The following is a 24588-nucleotide window of genomic DNA, read 5'->3' as shown; positions in this document are numbered from 1 at the left end:
CTGACCAAGTGACAGCTGCGGCAAGAGCTAGTACTTGTGCATACAGCACCGTCGCTTCCAAGTTTGTTACGAACTACCGGGTTGATAAAATTAAAGAAGGGAGTTCCAAGAGTTGTAGCATTATTGCTACAATAATGGGGCCCACCATCTTTTTTGCGCCGTTGCCGGGGAAGCGTCAGAGTATTGTTGATTGTCGCTTTTCTTCTATTTTCCACTACAATCTTCTGCTAAGTAGTTTATTTCGTTTCCATTATGCAATTTCGTTTATGCAAAAGTAGATTAGCATTTTCCGCTTTCATAGATTAGCATTTCAATTCCGCAATTTCATTTCTGCAAGCATAGATTAGCATTTCAATTCCGCAAGCGTAGACTAGCATTTCATTCCTGCAATTTCATTTGAGAAAAATAGATTAGTCCTTTCCTGCTTTCATTTCAATTCCGCATTTTCATTTTAGCAAGATAGTTAGTTGCAGTTCAATCTATTTCAGTTTTGCAAGTAGAAGTAGAAAAAAGCAAAAATCAACCAAAAAGATTTCATTTCATGCCTTGTAGGAGTAGAGATAAGTTAGAAAAATATTTTCACAACACCCCCCTTTGCTTCACACAGCCAATCTTCTGTCTTCTTCGATGGCTGTGACTAAGAAGAACCCCTGGGTGGACATCAAGACATATTTAAAGAACCTCTAGGGGAGAAGAAGAAGAAAACATTCCTCTGGAGCAAATGGCTACAAGCAGAAATGTTGGGAGCAGTCCCTTGTCCAAAGATGAATTTGAAAATCAGATCGAAGATTTCAAGAGTGATATGAGGCAGTTTCTTGCCATGCAACTGGGTACCTTGCGGATCCAACAGAAGCAAGGGGAAGCCAAGAGGGCTTTGGTCATTTTTTGTCCTAGATGCACTAGAAAGCATCCTAGGAACGAATGTCCATTGTACTCCATAGAAGTGTGTTTTGTCTGTGAAGAATACCAGCCTACAGATCAGTGCCCTTCCTTACCCAGATTCAAAGCTGCATATCAGAGAGCCAAAGGAGCCACTGAATCACTCTATTACATGAACCAAAGTTGGCCGCATGGACCTAGATCTTACCAACAGGAACTGCAAGGGACACCCGAGACCTATTATGACCCCTATCAAGCCACTTTCATGCCTTCTTGGGGTCCCCCTACTCATCCTTCCTGGTTCACACCTCCTCCTTGTTCCTTCACAGATCCATATTATGCCCAACCAATTGCTCATTCATTTCACTCTTATGCTCAGCCACAGCCTCAGTGGAATGCACCTTATCAGGAGTGGAGGCCCCAGTACAACTCTCATCCCGCTCATTTTCCTCCACCACCTGCTCATCCACAACCATCGCCTACTCCTCCACCAAGGCAACCCCAAATGCTTGCTCAACCACAACCCCATCCACATCCATCTCAATTACACACCTCCACTCAACTACCCGTACCACCATTTCCAAAACCATACAAAGGAGCAGCTCAACACAATTGCAAATCTGAGGCACAACATGTGCAAATGACTCCTTTTGAGCTCAAGGATGTTCATTAAAGCTCAGGAAGAGTGTTGCAAAAAAGAGATCATCTTGAAAGCATTGAAGGACCACATCCAACAGAAGAAGATTCCAAAGAAAAGATCAAAGAACCATGGGCTACACTTGATGAAGAGAATAGATCAGAATCAAAGATCGAGAGAGTTTCCTCATGGTTACCATCAAATCTTCCATGTACTCAAGAGAAAGATCAGCAAAAAGAGGAAGGTGAGAAAGTCATGATAGAAGGTGACATGAAGAATGATCCAGATCAGCAAAAGGACCATGGATATCAAAGCTATATTGAGATATGGTTTCAGAAGGTCACTAAGTTGCAGCAGTACTCTCTTCTTCAGCTATGTTTGATCCCTTCAAAGTTAGATCATTCGGTCTCTGAGATCTGGATACCTATCAAAGCATGCATTTTGAGACTTCACATCATCTTTTCTCTAATCTCGATGTGCACATGGCTCCATTGGAAGTATTCTTATACTTGAAAATAATTTTGTTTTTCAAGTAGGGTAGGGTAGAAAAAAAAAGAAAAAAAACAGAAATAAAATGAAAATAAGAGAAAAATAAAAATCTAAGGTGAAAACCTCCTTGGAGGCGCCTTAGATTGGCTCATTGGTTGAAAACCTCCATGAGGCGGTCAATGGGTTGGAAAAAAGAGAAAATAAAAATGGAATAAGATCTTTGGGTGAAAACCTCCCTTGGAGGCGCCCAAGGCAGGCAATTAGGGTGAAAACCTCCATAAGGCGCCCTAGTTGTTTTTCAAAAAAAAAAAAGAGAAAAAGAAAAAGAAAAATAAAGCTAATCTCCATTGAATAATTTCATGTTGCAGCAATGACATTGCAGGTTGCAAGCAGGACATTTCATGACAGGAGGAGCACTCAAATCAAGGTTAAAGGAATTTTTTTTGTGCCTTCTACAGGAAGCTCTGTATTTCTACAGGAAACATCCTGTAGAAACTTTGGACGAGCCAAATCCAATTTCAAAATTGAATCTAATGGCGGGAATCTATTGATTAGGCCTACAAGCACTTGTGTGTCCATCCTTTGCCTTCATCCATCATTTTTTCCACCTCCTTGTGCTTCTCATTGTCCTTCTACAGGAACTTCCTGTAGAAATTGTGGGAAACTAGACATGGATTTCAAAAAGTGGTTTGGCGAGCATTGTAGCTTCCTCAAGGGTTCAGAAGCCCTCATGCAATCTTCCAACTCCTCCTCCATCATCTCCATACTTGCATCACGGCCCAAGCTCAGTTTTCCCTTCCATGCAAACACATGCAAAGTGCCTTGAAGCAAAAATACCTAGAACAAAATTTGCTTTTGCCATAACTTGAAAACCATGCATCCATTTGACAAACCGTTTCATGGGGAATTGTACAAGGGTGATGGCAACATGCTTGAGAAGTTTCAGCCAATTCCGGTGCACGGTTTCCAAGAAATTAGCCTCCATCACCATCAGCCATTTTTGCATTTTCTCCATAACCGTGCATCCGTTTCAAAATATGTTTCATGGGGATATGCATGTGAGTGATGGTAACCTACCCAAGCAGTTTTAGCCGATTCTGATGCACGGTTTCCGAGAAATCGAGCTCTGAAATCTTCAGCCATTTTCCATTTTTCTCGAAATTCGTGCATCCATTGATCACGATTTTGCTATGGGAGATGCATAATGATGATAGGAACATGCTCACCGAGTTTCATATCAATCCGGTTTACCGTTTGAGAGAAATGGCGAAAACAAGTTCTGGTTTTGTGACCATGCAGCAGCAGCAGCTTGAAGGTGCAGATCTGAACGTGGAAACAATTGCATGCAGCTCAGATCCGGCCAGAGGACACCTGAACAAGGAAAAACAATCAAAAATCATCAGCCAAGCCTCATGCAATCAAAGGATCCAAGCATGCAGCAGCAGAATCAGAGCATGCAGCAGCAAAAAAAAGCTTCACAAGCAGTCGTTTGACTTCAGGTACGTGACTAAACCTTGTTCATCTATTACATGAATCTAGTCTAAGCATTGCATGAACGAATGAGATGGTGGGATTCAGCCAGGAAGCTAGCCATATTCGATTACACTCATCCAGGCAAAAATCACGCATCATGCATGGATCGGTCATTCACGTGGAAGTTGGAAAACAGAGTTAGTGGTAGATCTGTTGAAATCTAGTGCACAGGACGTCAAATAATTAACAGAGAGAAGAAGACATGTAGTTCATAACATCACTGCAGTTTGAAAAATCTAGCGCACATGTTTTTGCCACCCCATCACAAATCACGGAGCAATTAAAGACGGCTTGGCTGAAACTCATGAACTGCTGTCCATCTGCACTTTCCACGTCCTCAACTGAAGAGTGCACAATCAATAATTCGTTCTCTATCATCAACTCATTTGATGGTTGTTTTATTTCTCTCCGAAATTGTTGCAATGATCATGATGCGAACATTGAACCGTGGAAGGTTAATGACAGCTATGCTACTATTATGGGTGTTTATGGGTTTCTTTGCAGGGTATGCATTGTCACATCTATCTAAGGTGTTCAAGGGCACAGAACAGAGGAGGAACACGCTGAAACCACATTCTTGTTTCCAGGCATTGCGTTTTGCATTTTCTTTATTCTCAATGCACAGCTATGGAAAAAATCAGCTGGTGTAGTTCCTTTCGAGACTATGTTTGCCTCAGTCCTTTTATGGTTTGGAATTTCTGTGCCAGCAGTTACTTTGGCTACAATGAACCTACAATTGAAGATCCAGTGAAGACCAATCAAATCCCCAGGCAGATTCTAGAGCAAGCTTGGTATATGCAGCCCATTTTTTTTCAATACCAATTGGAGGCATGCTGCCTTTTGGAGCTGTATTCATTGGACTGTTCTTCAGATTAACTTCAATATGGTTGCATCAGTTCTACTGTTTATTTGGGTTCCTATTCATTGTCTTTGTGATCCTCATTGTTACATATGTAGAGATCACCATTATCTTGTGCTACTTCGAATTGTGCAGTGAAGATTACAACTGGTGGTGGAGATCTTATTTGATTGCAGGCTCCTCAGCATTTTACTTGTTTCTCTATGCCACATTCTATTTCTTCACCAAGCTGGAGATTGACATGGCAGACTAACATGGGAACTGCAGACCTAAAAGCAACCTTTGGTAAATCTAGGAAACATGAACTTAATGTTTCCACTTATCAGATGTGTATTCTAATGCTGTTTAATTCAGCAGATTGTCTGAGCTATAAAGAAATTGAACAGGCAACAGATATCCTAGCTGCAGACCTGAAAAGGTGCTTGCAATCTCTTGCCTGTGTAAAGGGAAAATGTACTGCGTAAAGAACCTATGGGCAGGGATATAGGTGAAAAAGATACATTCCAGTTCAATGACAGTTTCACCAGCAAGTTTTACAAGGTGAAAATAGGAACAGTGGCTGCACAAAAAGAAAAGAACCACTCAGCACTAGAGGTAGAAATAAGACGTAGAGATGGAAGAACAGCTATTCATGTCATCATCGATAGTTGTGAATGCCCCAATGCACAACAGCTCTCCTCGCATCCGAGATCAAAGAGAAAGATGTAATATCGAAAGCTTGATCTGGACTAGAAAGTAGTCACACACTGGAAATAACTGGAATAAGTACTTCTCTGTGGCTTCATGTAAGTAGGTCATCTGCAAGATGGCCCACTCATACAAGGCCTGTTCATTCGCACAAATGCCACATTAGAACAGTACTATTGAATGAATCGATGTAGAATGTCAGGAGCCACTTGCATACAGCCTTATCCATTCTTTTGTTGTTTCCACAGCCTCAATTTCATTTGTCTTCCAGTGTTTTGCAATGTTTTCAGAAAGAGGGTCATCTGGATTTGGTGCACTTAACAGTGCTTGCATACTCAGTAAAACTGTTCGAATTTGCAATGCTGGACTCCACTTGATGGAGATCAAAGAGATGAAGTTGAAGGATCTGTCCTATGATCAAGGATCTCAGCATACAATTTATATTGGCCTGCATACCTCAGTGTGAACTGTAATTTGATATCTCTCAATGGGTATTTGAAATAAAATTCCATGGTTGCAATCACAGTTTAGACACACATGGAGATCTAACCTTCAGGTAGACTTCATGGATATGATAAAGAAGCAACAGTGAGGGTCTCAATGATGATGTAACAAACACAAGAAAGACCACCACAGAAGGAACATGCATAGGAATGAGGGAAAAGGACAAGCTGTTGAGGCCAAAGCAGGGGGTGGTAAAATAACACAAATGCCAAGGGCACGATTTCTTCCATATGATCGCATATACTTGTGCACTCATAACAAGGCTGAGGATTAACTAAGAAAAGCAGCAGATAGTGAGGAAGAAGAGCAGAAGGGCGAGAAGACGAAGGCTGTCACAGCCAAGCTGAAAGGAAAAGCACCCTCAGCCAAGCAGGCTAAGACAGTGCCGACTGTTCTACAGGAAGATAGAGAACTGTTAGCAGACTGTTTCTACAGGAAGACAGAGAACTGTTTTCTACATGAAGTTTGAAAAGAGGGAAGCCAAAGGAGAAATTAGCCGAGATGTTAGCCAAAGAAGCCACCAGGGCCATCAAAGACGAGGAGAGAGATTGGTTGCTCAGAGGATGAGCAACACTTTCAGTAGGGGGTGATGATGAGCCCCAAAAATGGACAAATTATTTGGGCTCATTCAACCTCCTAAGTTGACTTAATCCACCATTCTCATTAGTTTATTGCATGTTTTGATAATATTTATGTTAATAGAGTGAATTTGGTTAGTCATTATGCCAACAAGTCTAATTGGTGCTTTGTGTAGCCTTTTTGGTCAACTTGGAGACAAAATTGAAGGTCTTAATGAGCACTTGGCAGCCAAATTCGTGGGAGAACAAGCTAGAGGATTTGTAGGAAGGTGTCCCCTTCATTTATGGGCCCTTACCTCGAATTCTCCACCATCAGCTCGGAGTTCAAGGGCCACCGAATCAATCAGCACAAGGGCAGCCAAGCAAGTCAAGTAGGACTGCTGTTAACTACAAGTCTTGGGCAGCCGAGTCCCTAAAGTTTAGGAGGACTGTTGGGTCCTCAAATTGTATAAATAACAAGGCTTAGGGCCTCATTTTGGTTAGCTAGTGGTTAGTCATTTTGTAGCTGGTAGTTAGTCATTTCATAGTCTTGCTGTAGTCATTTTGTAATTCGATTTTTAGGCAATAGATTAGTTTTGCTGTCAGCTCATTTTCAAGTTCTCCTTGTGGACAGTTTTGATGTAACTCTTCATTCTTGATCAATAAAGATGAATCCAGCTTTGCACCAGCTCTAAATCTCTCTTGGGAGGCTGTAGCTCTTGGGGTTGGGCCCATCTCAAGCGCCCAGTACCTCCTTCGTTTATCTTTATGTGTTTGCTGCATTCTTAAAATAAAATATGCTATCTAGATTAAGATCTTTCTTTGTTATTTAGATTTCTTTTGTTGGTTAAAGTAGCTTTTTATGTTTGGGAATCGATTGGTAGGAGTTTTTCATGCATTTAGATCTTTCAGAATGTTCTTGCTCATGTGATGTACATGGTTCTCTTTCCAAACGAGGCTGTTGTTTATTCATTTCATTGACAGTTAGATTAAGTTAGCTAGGACTTAGTTTGTTTGCAAGAATTCATTGATTCGGTTGAATGTGCATTGTGCAGGGCATCTCTATCACTCACTCACATGGTCAAGCTTCATCAAAGCCATCTGATTCATCCCATATCTAGGCTTCTCGCTTCACACCCATCCTCTTGCCCACGTAACCCTACCTTCTTCTCCATTGTTGTCTCAACTACCTTAGAGCCAAATCAGCCTTCCACATATCATCTCACCACTCCATCCATCAGTTCCTGGGTCACTTCAGACCCCCATCCTACCTTCATAACCATCCATGCATCTTCCATCAATCACCCATCCTCAAAAATCCCATTCCGAAACATCCTGTAGAAGAATTACAGAACATCCTGTAGAAACCCCCGCAGACTTCCTGTAGAAGTTCATAAACACGGTTGCATGGCATCCAGACTTTGTGAAACTCTCAGAAAGAATGTTAGGGGTCCCTTAGACCCTCTCTGTACCATCCCAACCTTTCCCAAAGCTTTTCATCCCTTGATCCATCCCTACACAGTGGAAAACTAGTTAGAAGCACATGCATGATAATTTCAACAACTTAAGCAAAAATACAAAAAGATGATTTTTTCAGATAGTGATAACTTAGACACATGCATTTTACCTTCCTAGAAGTAATGGCATCTCTTTTCGCAGTTTGCATTCTTTCCTTTGCATCAGTAGGACTAGTTGGTAGAATTAGGGTTTTCTAGGGTTTGCGTTTCTTTTTGGCTTTCAGTTTCTTTCCGCAAGTAGATTAGCTTCCTTTGAGTTAGCTTTCGTCCATCAGTTAAAAAGCTTCTTCTAAGAGCTCATAGAAGTTGGCTTGAGCCCCTAGTGGACTTGTGCTAGCTGACCAAGTGACAGCTGCGGCAAGAGCTAGTACTTGTGCATACAACACCGTCGCTTTCAAGTTTGTTACGAACTACCGGGTTGATAAAATTAAAGAAGGGAGTTCCAGGAGTTGTAGCATTATTGCTACAATACTGGGGCCCACCACATATAACTAATAATTTGCAAGTCCTTGTCTCATTTGATCTCATTTTATTTCAATTGTGAAGTGACTAAGCCTTGAACCCTAAATCCTCATAGCTAAGATTTACAAAGTATGCATTGCCTCATTTCTCTGATTTTACTTCAGTTAAACGGAGCAACTATGCCTTAGCCCCAAACCCACACAACTAAGATTTGCACGCTACAGAATCCTCTCTCTCCTAAGTTTTGCAAACTACAAAATACTCTCTCTCCCTGGTATTGCACTAGGTTTAGATATACTTTTCTTAGAAGAGAAGCAATGTCTCACTAAATAACTTACATGTTAACTTATCATCTGATCCCATCACATTTTCCAAGCATTGAGAACATTAATAAAATTTCAAAATTCAATTGCACACTCATTTGATGTAATCACCATGTTCCATTAATTTCAGGTAAACTCTACAAATAAATGTAAGTAATTAATTTGATTTTTTTCATTGATCCTAAATTAACGAGTGAGAAAGCTATAGATGCATCTTTATTTTTAAAGTACAATCATCCGAAAAACTCATCAAAGACTAAAGATAGGTTAAAACATTTATGGAGTGAAAAATATTGTTGGCATCCTCCACAATAACACTAATTTCAGAAGCTGGGTTCAAATTTGACCACAAATGCAAGAACCAAAGTTTTTATAAGATGATATATTCTCAAAAAAATTGAAGAAGCACACAATACAATTTTTTTTTATATCCAGTATCATTCTAGATAGGGAAAAGTACTCGTTAGGCTATTTATGACATGAGTAAGAATTGATACCCACCTACTTTCAAAATCATCATGGACATTTGCAGATTAAAAAAGGAATTGATTAGGATACCTATGACTAAATAAGAGTTATTCCCCACCTTTCCAAACTATCATGTACATTTAAGCTATCGGATTTTATCAACATCCTTTTTATGCTGCAACACGTTAGAACTTTCCATTATATTTATGTATTATATGAGTTGATGTAATTATAAGATGCATAAATTCCAAAATAATTGTCCAAATACCCATGTTTCCACTAAATTAATTATTAAAGTAAGAGACACATTTTATTGTAGCAAGCATGCATCAATCAAACATTTCTCTACTCAGAGTTTACAAACCCAACCAATTATTCATACAAAAACACATTCAAGACTAATCCACGATAACAAACAATGCTCAAAAAAATATTCTTCATCAGACATCTACCAATGAGGAGACAAGAGACACATCAAATATCTAATCAACCAGGGCCAAAACCTCTCCAATGTGAGAGGAAAACCCAAATGAGATCTTCTTCTTATATAGACTTTAATTAACGAATAGCAAGACCATGGCCTAGACCCTTGACTCAATGACCTCTCCAAGACCAAGTCACAAGCCTCCTTGATTCAACTTCCTTCTTTTTCCTTGAGTCAACAATGATCAGGATTCTTCCTTCAATAACTCAACTATCCTTCAAATTCCAATTCCATGGATGAGATCTATAGTTCTCGACCCTCTTGCATAAACCCTAGAATGTGTGGTTGACCAGCCTTTTGAACCTTGATCTTCTTCACTTGGATGGTATGAAATCTTATTATAATTCGAAGTTTAACCTTTCTTATCTTCTTCCTTGATTTGACTTCTTGGACAACAACAATATCTTCGACCTTTTCTGTACTAGATAGTTCTTCCATCCTTCACATGTGTGGATCTATTAGCCCTAAAACAGACCCATAAAAAACACCAAAATCTTCTCTCTTTGTTTCCTTCTCTTGGTTGGTTATCTTCACACTTCTTATTATAGACTTACTTAGCCAAATTTTCTTGTCCACAAATAAAGGATGAGTTGCCCTATATAGTGTTTTCTCCATTAAAGACATGTGCTAGGAAGTGTTAAGGAGTGATAGGGGAACACAAGGGAGCAATAGGTGAAAATAATGCATGCAAATGAACGATTAAGATTTAGTGACAGGAAGTGTTAGTGAGTTCCAGGTGTGCTAAGGAGGGAGTGATAAGGCATGCTAGGTAGTGTTAAGTCATGTTAGAATCCAGGGAAATATGCCAAGATGTGTCAGGTGCTAAGGTATGCCAATGCATGCTAGGGAGTGTTATGGAGTGCCAGGGAAACATAAGGGAACTCTAGTTTCAAATCCATGGAAATGAATGACTAAGAGTGTGTGACAAGAAGTGTCAGAAATTTATAGGTGTGCTAAGGAGGGGGACGAAAAGATATGTTATGTGGTGCCAAGAAATGCTACAATGTTAGGGCGACATGACAAGGTATGCCAATGCATGTCAGGGTGTGCCAATGCGTGTCAGTGAGTGTTAGGGAGTGCGACATAAACAAAAAGGAAAACTAGTTCAAAATGCATGGAAATGAACAAATAAGAGTGTATGATAGGGAATTTTAGTGAATTCCAAGTGTGCTCAGTAGGGAGTGACAAAGTTATATGCTAGGTTGTTCCAAGGCATGCAAGAGTGCAATGGCATGTCAAGGGGTGGTACGGTATGATAGGGAGTGCTAAAGCATGCCATGGAATGCAGGGAATGCTAATATGTGCCACATAGTACCAAGGGATTGTTAGACATGCCAGGTGCTATGCCATGTCAAGATGTAAACTATGTTGTTTAGTTGTATTATGGCCATGGTTAGACATGAGCCTTGACTTGGTAACTTCTTAAGTGGGATGAGCTAATATTGGGCATGAGTAGCCTAAGATGAGTTATAGGCCATTCTTAGGTGAACAAGGGATAATATATTTGTAGTGATTGTAACTTGGTCAAGATGTTGTAGTTGAGGTAGAACATGGTTGGTTCCCAAGCCTTAAAACCAATAAGGGTAGTTATGAGGGCATGATAGCTAAGGAGTGCCAGGGCATGCCAAGGAATTAAAATACATGATAACACACGTCAGACAATGTCAATGCATTTCGAGGAGTGTTGGGGAGTGTGAGGGCATCAAAAGGGAGAACTAGGTCAAATTGCATGGAAACAAATGAATAAGAATGTCTTCCAAGTGTCCCAAGGATGAAGTATATTAGGATAATTTCATAATAGGACTTGCAATAGGTAAGCCTACGATTACGATAAGGGGATGGAAAAATAAATTTTAGACAAAGGGAGACTTTGTCTTCGGACAACACTATTTTTTCAATGACTTGGTTGGGTTCCCAAGTCACAAAAAAAGTAAGGCTATCTATGAGGGCATGACAGCTAGGGACTGCCAAGGTGTGTAAGGAATGCTAGGAAGTGATAACACATGCTAGAAAGTTCCAAGGCATGTTAGTCATTCCAAGACATGCCAAGTGCTAAGGCATGCCGAGAGGTATTAGGTGCTAGGGTGTGGTGCCAACGCATGCTAGGGAGTGCTAGGGAAACACAAGGGAGGACTACCTTCAATTGCATGTAAATGAACAAATAAGAGTGTTTGATAGGGAGTGTTAGCAAGTTCTGGGTGTGCTAAGAAGGCATTGACAAGGTATGTTAGGTAGTGCCAGGGAAAAACAAGGAATAGCTTTAGTTGTGTGGAAGTGAAAGAATAATAGCGTATGATAGGGAGTGTTAGCAAGTTTTGGGTGTGGTAAGGAGGCATCTGGACAAATTTTGGCAGGGTTTGGAGAAAATTTTGTGTTTTGGTGCAAACTTGCAATTTTTTGGCAATTTTCTGCCTAGGAGAGTAACAAGCTCACACTGTGCTTCTTCCTCAAAGATCCAAATGATGTAAAATCAACATTTTTGGAGATCATATTACCCCATCTCGAACCCCATTTTCCAACTTTTCTGGTCTAGGGCTCAGGTTTTGATAAATATGCAAAAAAAGAGGCAAAAAATCGCCTTTATGCCCCTCCCTTTCCATTTCGTTGTGCACCTGGAGACACCTTGGGAGAATGGCCATATCTTAGCCAAAAATGGGTCATGTTGAGTGAGAAAATACTCTAAAGACATCTACACTCTCCAAAATTTTCAGAAAAGGCTTCCAATTTGGATTTAGACTTCAAAAAGGTACTCAAAAATGGCCTCCAGTAGCTTGTTGTACACCTGGAAATTTCTGAGAATTTTGTAAAATTTTCACTGTGTAATTTTTTGTACCTAGTTTGAATTTAGTAAAAGTCAAAAGGGTGAAGTAGATGAATGTGAGGGGTAAAAGTAAATGTAAATAATGGGTGGTTAGTATTTATAAGCCGTTTTTATGTAAATTTTACCTCATTTATGAGAGAGGTTGAAGTCAATGTTAATTGTAGAAGTCATTTTTAACCTCCCTAGACATTATGGTTTGGTTAGAACACCTCATGGAACAATTGCTAGAGTCATTGATTCAAAACCAGACAGTGGGGAGATGCTGTTTTGGTGTTTATGTATCAGTTTCTCAGTGATAGAATGGGTTGGATTTTAAAGGAGAGAACTATTGTAGCTTGTACTTGAACATTTTCTGGAAATCAAAGGACACAATTTGCAACTATTATCTAGGAATTCATGTGTGGTAAGTTTGTGATGTTATTTTTTCTCTATTATAGATTTATATGAAATATATTAATCTTCTATTTCCATTCATCAATTATTCAATGGTTTTCCTTACAGTTTATAAACAAAATTCTTTGCATAAAGCTCTGTTTTGATGGAAAAATCATTATGTGTTACTTTATTTCTTGCTTAATGAATTCATGTTTCATGCTCATGAAGACCTTTCACTTCTTCTAAACACTACACTACACCAAAAAACCCTAAGATCCATCACAAAAGTAATGCTACCTTGCTCCTTTTTATATTTGTTGTTGTAACACTTTGAACCTCTAACCTAGCTACCTGGATTTTCTCCCTTATCCAACAACAAAACCCTAAATTTTCCGAAACCCACCTGAGCCTAGCTATTTAGCCTAAAATCCTTTACATTCCAGTCATCTCTTTGTTTCAATTTCATAGAGAGAGCCATCTCTGGTTTGGTAGGAATAGCTACCAAACTAAAAGCTTGGCCTGTGATTACCTCCATTGATCTCCTCATCACCCCAGAACATTGTGGAGGATAACAGAGGGCATGAAAACTAGGGAGTTCGAAGGTGTTCTAGCGAATGTAATGCTAGTTTTAAGGTCATGACTTCCAAGGTGTGTTATATTGGAATATAATCCTAACATCTATATTTCTTTTTTTGCCTAAGTATCCTTGACTTAGCCACATGTACTAAAAGTCATGTTCACACTTGGTTTTTGGTAAACTAACTTGGTGGACCAACCTTCCGTTGTTTTCTTCCTTTAAAGGATTAATATTATGGAAATATTGGTCCAACCACTTTCCTAAACCATTTAGACATCTAAGTGCATGTTCACACCTAACCACACCTCATCCACTTGAGTTATTTGAGGATTGGCGCCTCACATGAAGGTTCCCCCTCAAATCAAGGGATTTGGTCCCCCGGACCATTTTAGCATGTTCCAAAGTTGCCTTCCTTGGGAAATGCGCCCCTCCTAATGATTTTGTCATGGATAATAGTTGGTATATGTCATCTTGAGTCATTGTTGCTATTTTAGGCCTCCCTTTAGATTTTTTTAGCCTTTTCTAGCTTTTTACTACATTTTTCCTAGTTTTCTAGATTCGGCAATTTCTATATAGCCACCTCCCTTTGGGATTAGAGGTTTAGTTCCTCATGTGTTACTATATTTAATTGATTTTATGGAGAAAATTATTTTTCTTCTCCCTTGAATATCAAAAAATTACTTGTGTTTAATTTAACTAGAATTCTATATCTATTAGAGTTTCTATAGGAATTGTATATGGTATCAAAGGTAGTTCGAATCTAGTGGATTGTACACGATTTTATTTGAAGGTATAGATCATTAGGAGGCATAGAAAGCAGTAATGCATCATCTCTCTCAGCCCACAAAACTCGTTCTAAATCCTTTCAATTATTTCGAATGGAAGACAAAGATCACTCTACTCCTTCGAAGCAAAGGGCTTTATATGGTAACAATGGGAATGGAGACTGAACCAACTTCTGCAACGAAGAAGATAAAGTATTTAAATAAATTAGATGAAGAAATTAGGTTGATATGCCTATCAATTTCCAAAGAACTCATCTTTCATGTCAGTGGAGCCACTACTCCGGATGCGGTCTAGACCACATTGGAAGGACTATTTGACAAGCAGGATGAAATGAGAGTGCATCAACTAGAGAATGAACACATATCCCTCATTCCAACTCATTTCAAAAACCTACAAGAATAGTTCACCAAGTTTAAATCCGTCCTGGTTGAACTTGATGCATGTGGAGTCAAGAAAGAGGAAGATCAACTCATCCTTTTGATTTTCTTGAAATTAGGCCCTGAATATTTCGTATTTGTATCGTCTTTTCAAGCATCTAAATTGACTCAGGAAAAATGGAAAATGCCTCCATTGAATGACTTAATTGTAGCATTGACTCAAGACCAAGCTAATTTAGTCCAAATGGGTTCCATCAAGCATTCAAAGAACCAAGCACTTGTGACTACTGATGCTCCAAAGAGAGAAGAGATAAGCAAAAAGGGAAGGGTAAATTTAATGAATTGAAGAAGGAGAGACCCGTACAACCTTCAGAGAGCTGTTCTTTGCCTAAGGGTAAGAAGAAGAAGGAAAGAACACTTTGTATCTACTGTTCGAAAGGTTTTCATCCCAAAGAAAATTGCATGAGGAAAAGAATCGATGAGATGGCTAAGCGATTGCAGCAACACAATCTCACTATGCCCGAGAATGCAAAGAAGAAGGATGATAACAAAACAGGAGATGGGAGAGGGAGAGCACGAGATGGTGATGCTTTAATGGCTGTCACATCCACTCCATCAGATTGGATCCTTGATTTAGGCGCATTGAACCATATGGATGCATCAAAAGATAAATTTTCCTCCATCGAAGAAAGCACCAAATTCCCAATTTACTTGGGAGATGCCACACCTAAAAAGGTGTGTGGAGAAGGAATTATAGACCTTGAAGGGGATTGCTTCACAAATGTGCTTCATGTTCCCTCACTATCCGTAAATATTCTCTCGATATATCAAAAATATTCATTCCAGCTCTGGAAGGTGGAGTTCACTCCAGACTCCGTGGTGATTATTGACATTTCAACAGGCTCACAACTTGCACATGGAATTGTAGATCACGGTTCTCGTTTATATTTCTTCTCCCGCTTTGTTCCTAAATCTATTAGCACTGTATTTATGTGACATGTCACAATGTAATGATATCAGTTTGTTATGGCATGAATATTTGGAAATCTAAGCTATAAGTACTTGCATCAACCCAACAAGGAAAACATGGTAGAAGGATTGCCCGCTATTAAATTCACAAGCATTGTATATCAACGATGCATTCTTCGCAAGCATCCAGAGCGAAAGTTTGAAAAATGGAAGGCACAAAGAGCTTCTTCACCTCTTGGGCTGATTCAAGGTGACATCAAGGGCCCATTACCATGGCCTTCAATTAGTAAGGCCCGATATGTAGTCACCATCATAGATGATTCTCTCACATTACTTGGGTATTTTTTCTGAAATTAAAATCGGAAGTATTTGAATGCCTTATAGAATTTAAAGCACTTGCTGAGAATGAGTCTGGGTGTAAGATTAAGATACTTTGTATTGATAATGGGGGCGAGTATGTCAAAAAATATGTGTAGCAACTTTGTATTGATGCAGTTATACAGATACAACACAAAGTGCCATATACACCACAACAAAATGGTGTCACGGAAAGGAAAAACTAGTCGTTAAAAGAGATGAAAAATTGTATGCTATGGTCCAAATCATTAGCTCCTAAGCTATGGGATGAAGCTATTCATTGTGCAGCATAAATTCAGAAACGCATTCGTCATAAAGCACTCAAAGGCACCACTCCATTTGAATGTCGGACCAGTAAGAAACCAAAAGTGTCGCACTTTCTCATTTTTGGTTCACGAGCATGGACTCACATTCTAATAGATAAGAGGAAGTCTTTGGAGAGTGTTGAATGTATCTTTGTTGGATATCCTGACAATGTCAAAGGATATAGATTGCTAGACTCTCACACTGAAATGTTCCCTGTAGCTTGAAGTGTGAAGTTTGAAGAAGAATCAGTGCATGATTTTTCAGCAGACCTTGGCGAGGAACCACTTGTTGACACTGATGAGGAGCAGTCTAAAACTTCTTCGAGCACCTCATAGAAGCCATCAGAGAAACCTATTGGGCTTGATTCAAAGGATGAGGAGAAGGTCATGTCTACTCCAACTCAGTTGCTAAGTTGGGCAGAGAAAACCATGCAAGATGTGGGTGAACTAGTCGGTGATCCTGTGGATGCGAGAAGGACTAGATCACAGTTTTTTGGGCCTCCTCAAGACCTGGCTACCACCCAACCATTGCTTCCATACATTTCTATAGGAAACTTGGTTCATATCCACAGTCACACTTTGAGGCTGCTGGAAACCCGCTTTGGGAGGCTGCCATGGATGAAGAGTACTCTGCTGTCATGGAAAACAACACATGGGACTTGGTTCTGCTTCCAAAAGGAAGAAAGCTTGTTCGATGCTGATGGATCTATCAAACAAATATTGCTGCAAATGGTGAGATCAGCAAGTACAAATCTCAACTTGTTGTAAAAGGATACTCACAGGTACATGGTGTAGACTACACAGAGACATTTGCACTTGTTGCAAAAATGGACTCCATTCGACTAGTTTTAGCCATTGTTGCTTCTTGTAGATGGGAAGTTCATCACATGGATGTGAAGAGTGCATTTATTCATGGAGATATCAAGGAGGAAATATATATGGGGTAGCCAGATGGATACATTCAAAACTCTTCCCTCATTTGCAGATTAAAGAAATCTTTGTATGGCCTAAAAGAGGCTCCCAGAGCCTGGTATGCAGAGATGTATTCTTTCCTACTTTCCATTGGATTCATTTGATACAAATCTAATACGAATGTTTATTTGTTGCAACATGATGATTCCATTTTAATATAAGTCTGATAATGCCACCCATGGAGCCACAGTTGGCCCTGGGCAGCCAGCTTCTTTGGATGTAAAGTTTTTCTGTACATATTAATATAAAAGTAGTTAGTATTGCCGAGAAAAAAAAAACATGATGATTCCATTTTGTTGATAGTACTTTTTTTAGATTATTTAAAGATGACAAGGCACCTTACCTCAGCTATTGATTCGACAAAATCAGCATTGCACGATCGATTTTCCATGACAGATTTGGGACCTTTGCACTACTTTCTTGGTCTTGAAGTTTCTCAGTCTACTTCAGGGATCAAGATGGCATAGTCTAAGTAAGCATTAGATCTACTTATCTGCTTTCAAATTACAAAATTCAAGACAATAACATCTCCCTTTCTTTCAGGGATTAGATTTGAGGATGTCGGTACTACACCTTTCGTGGACAGTACACTGTATCGATAATTGGTTGGGAGTTTGTTGTATCTTAGACACACTCGACCTGATATATATTTTATAGTAGGAGTTTGTTCTGGATATATGTAGGAGCCCATGAGCTTCACAAGAAAGCTACAAAGAGAATCCTTAGATATGTGAAAGGTACTTCCATTTTTGGTATCTTTTACGCTGTAGTTTGTGCACTTTCAGTAATTGGGTACACATATTCTGATTGGGCTGGAAATGGTACAGACCGCAAGTGCATCTCTAGTTATGTTTTTAGCTTTGGTTCAGGGCCCTTTTGCTGGTCTAGCAAGAAGAAATCCACAGTTTCTTTATCTACAACTGAGGCAAAGTACAAAGGTGCAGTGAATGCGGCTACACAGGCTGTTTGGTTGTAGGGACTTCTCTCCAAGTTTGGTATTCAGTATCCACTTCCGACTATCATATTTTGTTACAATCAGGGGTCCATTAAGATATCGATTGATCCAGTTCAGAGGCATAGGACCAGCTACATCGAGATTCACATTCATTACATCTGCGAGCTGATCCATGACCGAGTCATATCACTGTAGTACTGCCCCACTGAGCAACAGGTTGCAGACAACTTCACCAAGTCTTTCACTAAAAGGAAATTTTAAAAACTAATATCTATGCTTGGAGTGGTGGAGACAGCTGAGTAGGCCCTTCTGGCCACTTTTCCCTTTTTTCCTCTTTTCAGGGGGGGTTCCCCACGAGGTTTTCCCTCTTTCTTCATTTTATGAGGATCTTTTATTTATTGTACCTAAGCACCTAACATGACATCTTGGTCGGGACTCAGTTTAGATAAGTAATTTATGATGAAGGGGGGGTGTTGGAATATAATCCTAACATCTACATTTATTTTTTAGAGTAAGTATCCTTGACTTAGCCACATGCACTAAAAATCATGTTCGCACTTGGTTTTTGGTAAACTAGCTCGGTGGACCAACTTTCCCTTGTTTTTTTCCTTTAAAGGCTTAATATTATGGAAATATTGGTCCAATCACTTTCCTAAACCATTTAGACATATAAGTGCATGTTCACACCTAACCACACCTCATCCACTTGAGTTATTTGAGGATTGGCACCCTGCATGAAGATTCCCACTTAAATTAAGGGATTTGGTCCCCCAGACCATTTTAGCATGTTTTAAAATTGCCTTCCTTGGGAGATGCACCCCTCCTCATTCTTTCCTCATGGCTGATAGTTGGCATAGGTTTTCTTGAGTCATTTTCTCTATTTTGGGCCTCTCTTTAGCTTTTCTTAGCCTTTTCTAGTTTTTAACTAGTTTTTTCCTTGTTTTCTAGATTCGGCAATTTCTATATAACCACCTCCCTTTGGGATTAGAGGTTCAGTTGCTGATGTATTACTATTTTTCATTAATTTAATACATTGATTTTATGGAGAAAATTCTTTCTATCCTCTCTTGAATATCAACAAATTACTTGTGTTTAATTTAACTAGAATTCTAGATCTATCAGAGTTTCTGTAGGAATTCTACATGTTAGTGAATTCTAGGCCACGCTAACATGTTCCAGATAGTATGAATACATGTTAAACGAGATAAGATGTGCTAAGTGCTAAGGCATGGCAAGATGTACAAGGGTGTGACAATGCATGCCAAGGATTCTTAAGGGAATAAAAGGGAGGAACAAGTTAAACTACAAGGAAATGAGCACATAATAGGGTTAATAATTCATCAATTTACCTTTTCCATGAGGGGCATGCTAGGAAAACCAACACTAGGTGCCAATAGGTGCCAAGTGCTAATTGTCAATGCATTCGAAGTGCCAAATAGTGCCAAATCTTCATTTGTTTTTTCTCATCTAGTTTCTAATAATTGATCTCAAATAACTTTAATATTAAACCATGCCAAATCATACCAAGTCATCTCAATGAATGCCAAACATGCTAATAGTTGCCAAGTGCCAACACGTGCCAAGTGCCAATTTGTGTTAGGGAGTGTGATGCATGCTATGAAGTGGAAGAGCATATTGAAGAGTGCTAAGGTGTTCTAGAGAGTGCCAACGCATGCTGAGGAGTGTTAGGGAGTACTAGGACAACACGAGGGAGCACTAGGTCAAAATGCATGGAAGTGAATGAATATAAGGGTGTGTTAGGGAGTGTTAATGAGTGCTAGCTGTCATTCCAAAGAGGGAGTGACAAGGTATGTGAAGCATGAGTAAGGCATGCCAGGGAATACTAAGGAATGTCAAGTAGTGCTAGAGTGTGCTAGGTATTTTCTGGGTGTGCTAGCATGTGCCAAATAATGCCAAGGAATTCTAGGTGTTAAGTCATGCTAGGATGTGTATGGTGCCATAGTATGCCAATATGCATCAAGGAGTTTCAAGGCAACGAAAGGAATATCCAAGATAAAATGCAAGGAAATGAACACATAAGAGGGTTAATAATTCAGACTTTATCTTTTTCAAAATGGGCAAGCTAGGCACACTAATAATATGGTCCCATACATGCCAATTGAAAATGTGTACCAAGTTCTAATGTTTTTCAATGCAATATTATGCCAAGGTGTTCCAGGGAATGCCAACACATGATATGGGAGTGTTATGCTATTCTAGAGCATGCTAACATGTGCTTGGGCATCCTAGTCATGGCAAGATGTTCTAGGTACAAAGATGTTCCAAGACATGCGAGGTGCCAAGGAATGTTAGTGTATTGTCCCAAACCATGTTAAGGTGTTCCATGAGTGTTTAGGAGTGCTAGGTCTCTCTCATTAATAGAATTGATAGAGCTTGATTATGTATTAAATAATGTAGTTCGTACACACACTAGTAGAACTTTAGTTAAAAGAAATTTGCTAGATAATAAACCTAATAGAGATAAATCATGTGTTGACTCATAGGAAACCTATATTCTTATGACTTGATGGAAATAATACACACTAATTAATTCTTAACAAATTGACGGACTATTATAACCACTATGACCTTGACACATAATAAAAAGGACTCCACAACAATGGTCTTAAATCATTATCTTTTGACAAAAAATATAGTAACAAGTACATAGCTTCATCAAAAACTCATTGGAATGATCAATGATGACGAATATTTCTTGACCATCACCAAAAGTAACCAAAAGGAGCATTGGTGGGGTTGAATAAAATATCATCACTAGAAGTGTCACCAAAAAGAGAATTAGTGATGGGCCTTTAACGATCCTCACCAAAAGTGTCACCAAAGAGAAAATTAATGACGGGCCTTTAATGACCCTCACCAAAAGTGTCATTGAAAATGGATTTGATGACAAACCTTAAAGGACCATCACTATAAACACTTACAACAACGATTTTTTAAAGACCATAACAATATGTGACATTGGTGATGGACCTTAAAGATCCATCATAGGAATGAAGCATCATAAAAAACTCATTGGAATGATCAATGATGACTAAAATTTATTGACCATCACCAAAAGTAACCAAAAAGATCATTGGTGACGATCAATAAAATATCATCACTAGAAATGTCACCAATGAGAGAATTAGTGATGGTCATTTAACTACCCTCACCAAAAGTGTCACCAAGAGAGAATTAGTGATGGGCCTTTAACGACGCTCACCAAAAGTGTCATTGAAAATGGCTTTGGTAACAAACCTTAAAGTACCATCACTATATACACTTACAACAATGTTTTTCTAAATAACGTCACCATATGTCACATTGGTGATAGACCTTAAAGGTCCGTCACAAGCATGACCCTCACCAATGACCTTTTTTCTTGTAGTGATTGTACGCAAACCTAGTTTAGTAGTTTAGTTTCATCAAAAAATTATGTTGTTGAAAGATATAAACTTAATATTATGCCCCACTAAGTGGAAAACATTACTACAATCTCCTAGATTACACCTACACAACAACTACGAAGGTAAGTAGTACAACTACACAAAAACTTTATTCCACTTCCCTTAATCGCATGCACAAGGATATAAGTAAATATATCTCTCCCATAACCATGTTTAGTATTACCTTCCATACAAAAATACGAGCTACACATATTGAATAAAGTAAGTAAATGAAGTACCTCCTAATAAGGATTTGCCTCACGGGGAGCATTTCAGAATTCACATTCAGACCCACCAGAACATGTATGGCTACTGAATTCAAATAATTAACACTAATAATTTCCATTAAAATATTTGATTTGCAATATGGAACAAGATTAGAGGAAACAACTTAAGGTATATTACTATTCCATTTAAATGAAATCTACCCAATCTATAACATAAAAATAGCAGTAGCTATAACCTCTAACCAATAGCTTGGTATGAAGAATTTGACTTGGATCGACTTTGCCTCCAAACCATGAACCTCCTCTTTAGGTTCTAAGCTGATATTTTCCTCTCCTTCCCCCAAAATCAACAACCTTTACTGTTATGGTGAAGGAATTTTTTATGCCTCACTTTCCCTAGTAGACTTTCTATAACCGCGTCTCATTTTTTTGGGTTCTGCTGATCCCCATAGCCTAGAATTTTCCTGATTTTTTTTAAGGATTATTTTCCATCCTTTAAAGCCTCTCTTTTTCAAATTTGGTGCTTATTCACCCATTCGAGTGTTGTTTCCCCGACATTGGATGATTTTTCCAGATTTTTCTCTTCATATCTAGTAAATCACATGATTTCACTCCTGAGATTTTTTTGAAGTGAACTGGGAAAGTTTTATTTTTTTTTCTTTTCCTTTATTGAATCTATTCACCCTGGATTATGGATTAGGATAATGATTTTATTCGTTGTTTTGTTCCTTCCAAGTAAATTTTTCCATTACCATATTTAATTATGTTAAATTCAAATAATTACATTATCATAGTTTTTCTTCCACAAATCAAATCTTGGCCATCATGCCATTACTAACAGTACTTCAACTACTAAATATTAACAACATCTTAACTATAATATTTTATGAAATAGAGGGTATTACAATATATTTATTTATATAAAATATATATCCACTTACACACCTTCGACTTGGTTAATTCCACCACTGTTAAAAAATAAGTTACCATTCATAGAAAGTGATTTTAGTAGTTATTTTGTTTTTCTTCACACTGAAAATACCATGGGTTTCTAAAACCACAATGTTGTAAATCACCAGTGGTGACTAATTATAGAAGATTTCTTCTTTATACACTCTTAAACATACTTGTAATATTCACCTGTTACTTTTTTCACATGCATTGCTTAACACTAATTGGGAACCTTTTTTCTAAATATGGTTGAGACCTTTAGGATAGGGAGAAATTCCATTTTTTTTAGAATGTCTAGAAATCCTATATCATTGATGGTTGAAATTAGAAAATAAAGATTTGATACTAAATGCTATAACCAAGATGACTCACTAATTAAGTATTCAAAATTCTCTAAATACAATAGAGAAATTCATTTAAGAATAATATATGAGAGAATGATATGATACGATGATACAATGGGGACCCATATATACATATAAATGTATTTCCCTTTCATTACTAGTCATATCCTTTAAGATGTGTCTTTTCATTATACTAATTATTGTTTATTAGTTTAATTTAATTATGAGTTATTCATTTATATTGTTTTTGTTTTGTATATTTACATTAATAATAGCTTCCTCCTCTTAAGCTAATAGGGAGAAGATCTTGAATTTATTGATTGGTCTTTCCAAACAAATGAATCACTAGCATAGGATTTTGATGGTGTGTATGCCAGATCTCGAGAGTTTTCTTAGCGGTACTCTATGAGCTCTTAAGACAATTATTCCTAGATATATTCTTTCTCCTATTATAAATGTTTAGATTTTTTCCGAGATGCAATTTTATTTCTGTGTCTTTCAAATTTGAATCATGGCTACATTCAATTAGATATACTCTTTCAAGGATTTAATCAATATCAACTATCAACTCTACAACTTTACAGTTATACCCTCTATCTATAATATCTAAGGATGATTCTTGACTTTAACATCCATTTAGATCTACATTTTCTTTTCTATCATTGATATTTTCACCCATGGCATCTACTTCAAATAAATAAGGATCCTATGCATCATAGCTGATGACAATTTTCTTGTCCTAACAAAATCCAAGGCATTATCAATTCAATTATTTTGAATTTTTTCCCTTGACTATGTTTGATATGGAAATGTGTTTGAAAATGTGTTCATATCAAGATGTGTTTGAAAATGTGTTCATACAATCACATTGGTTAGATATATTCTATCCACAAAAATTTCAAATAGCAATTCTTCTAACTCATTTTGGAAATTATTGTTATTGAAACTTTTGTGTAATTAATATTACAAAATCATTTAATCCTAATTTTCGAATAAATTAAAAGAAGCTATCTAAAATATAACTATTGAAACTTTTTTCTTATAGAATAAATTTTGGAAAAATATATTTATCATTCTCTATAAATTTATTTTAAAATATTAACAATCTATAAATTTTATTATTATTATTATTATTATTATTATTATATAAAATAATCATCATTTTAAAACTATTTCTATTAAAACTTTTGTATAATCAATATTACAAAATCATTTCATCCCTATTTTTGAATAAATTAAAAGCACTTATGTAAAATATAAATATTCAAACCTTTTTCCTTATAGAATAAATTTCGGGAAAATATATTTATCATTCTCCATAAATTTATTCAAAAATACTAATAACCTATAAATTTATTTATTTATTTTATTTATTTATTTTCTGAATTGGACTAAATCTATTAATAAAAAATATGGTACAAGAAGATACATTCAAGAGAGACAGAGAACCGGCAACCGGAAATGATGGGACTATCAACCTCGGTTCCGGAGAAGAAGTGAAACAAGCAAGAAGCTACAATATATGGCTGGAAGCAAGAAAAGACTGACTTCTATCCAGAATGGGTAGAAGCCTCAACACGAAGCTTTTTCCCTTTCCTTTTTTTGACTTCGACCCAACCGTCGTGTGGTGAATGAGCAATAACAACTTGAAGATTGGGGTTCTCCACAGGGGAGCCCTCCTTTTCTGAATCAGAGGAGGAGGTCAAATGGACGCGTTTCTAAGCGGT

The sequence above is a fragment of the Pinus tabuliformis genome, chromosome 6 (genome assembly GCF_031772625.1).
Source record: "Pinus tabuliformis cultivar Carrire ecotype Pingquan chromosome 6, CPIR1, whole genome shotgun sequence".
Lineage (NCBI taxonomy): Eukaryota > Viridiplantae > Streptophyta > Pinopsida > Pinales > Pinaceae > Pinus > Pinus tabuliformis.
Note: the sequence above shows the minus strand (reverse complement) of the source record.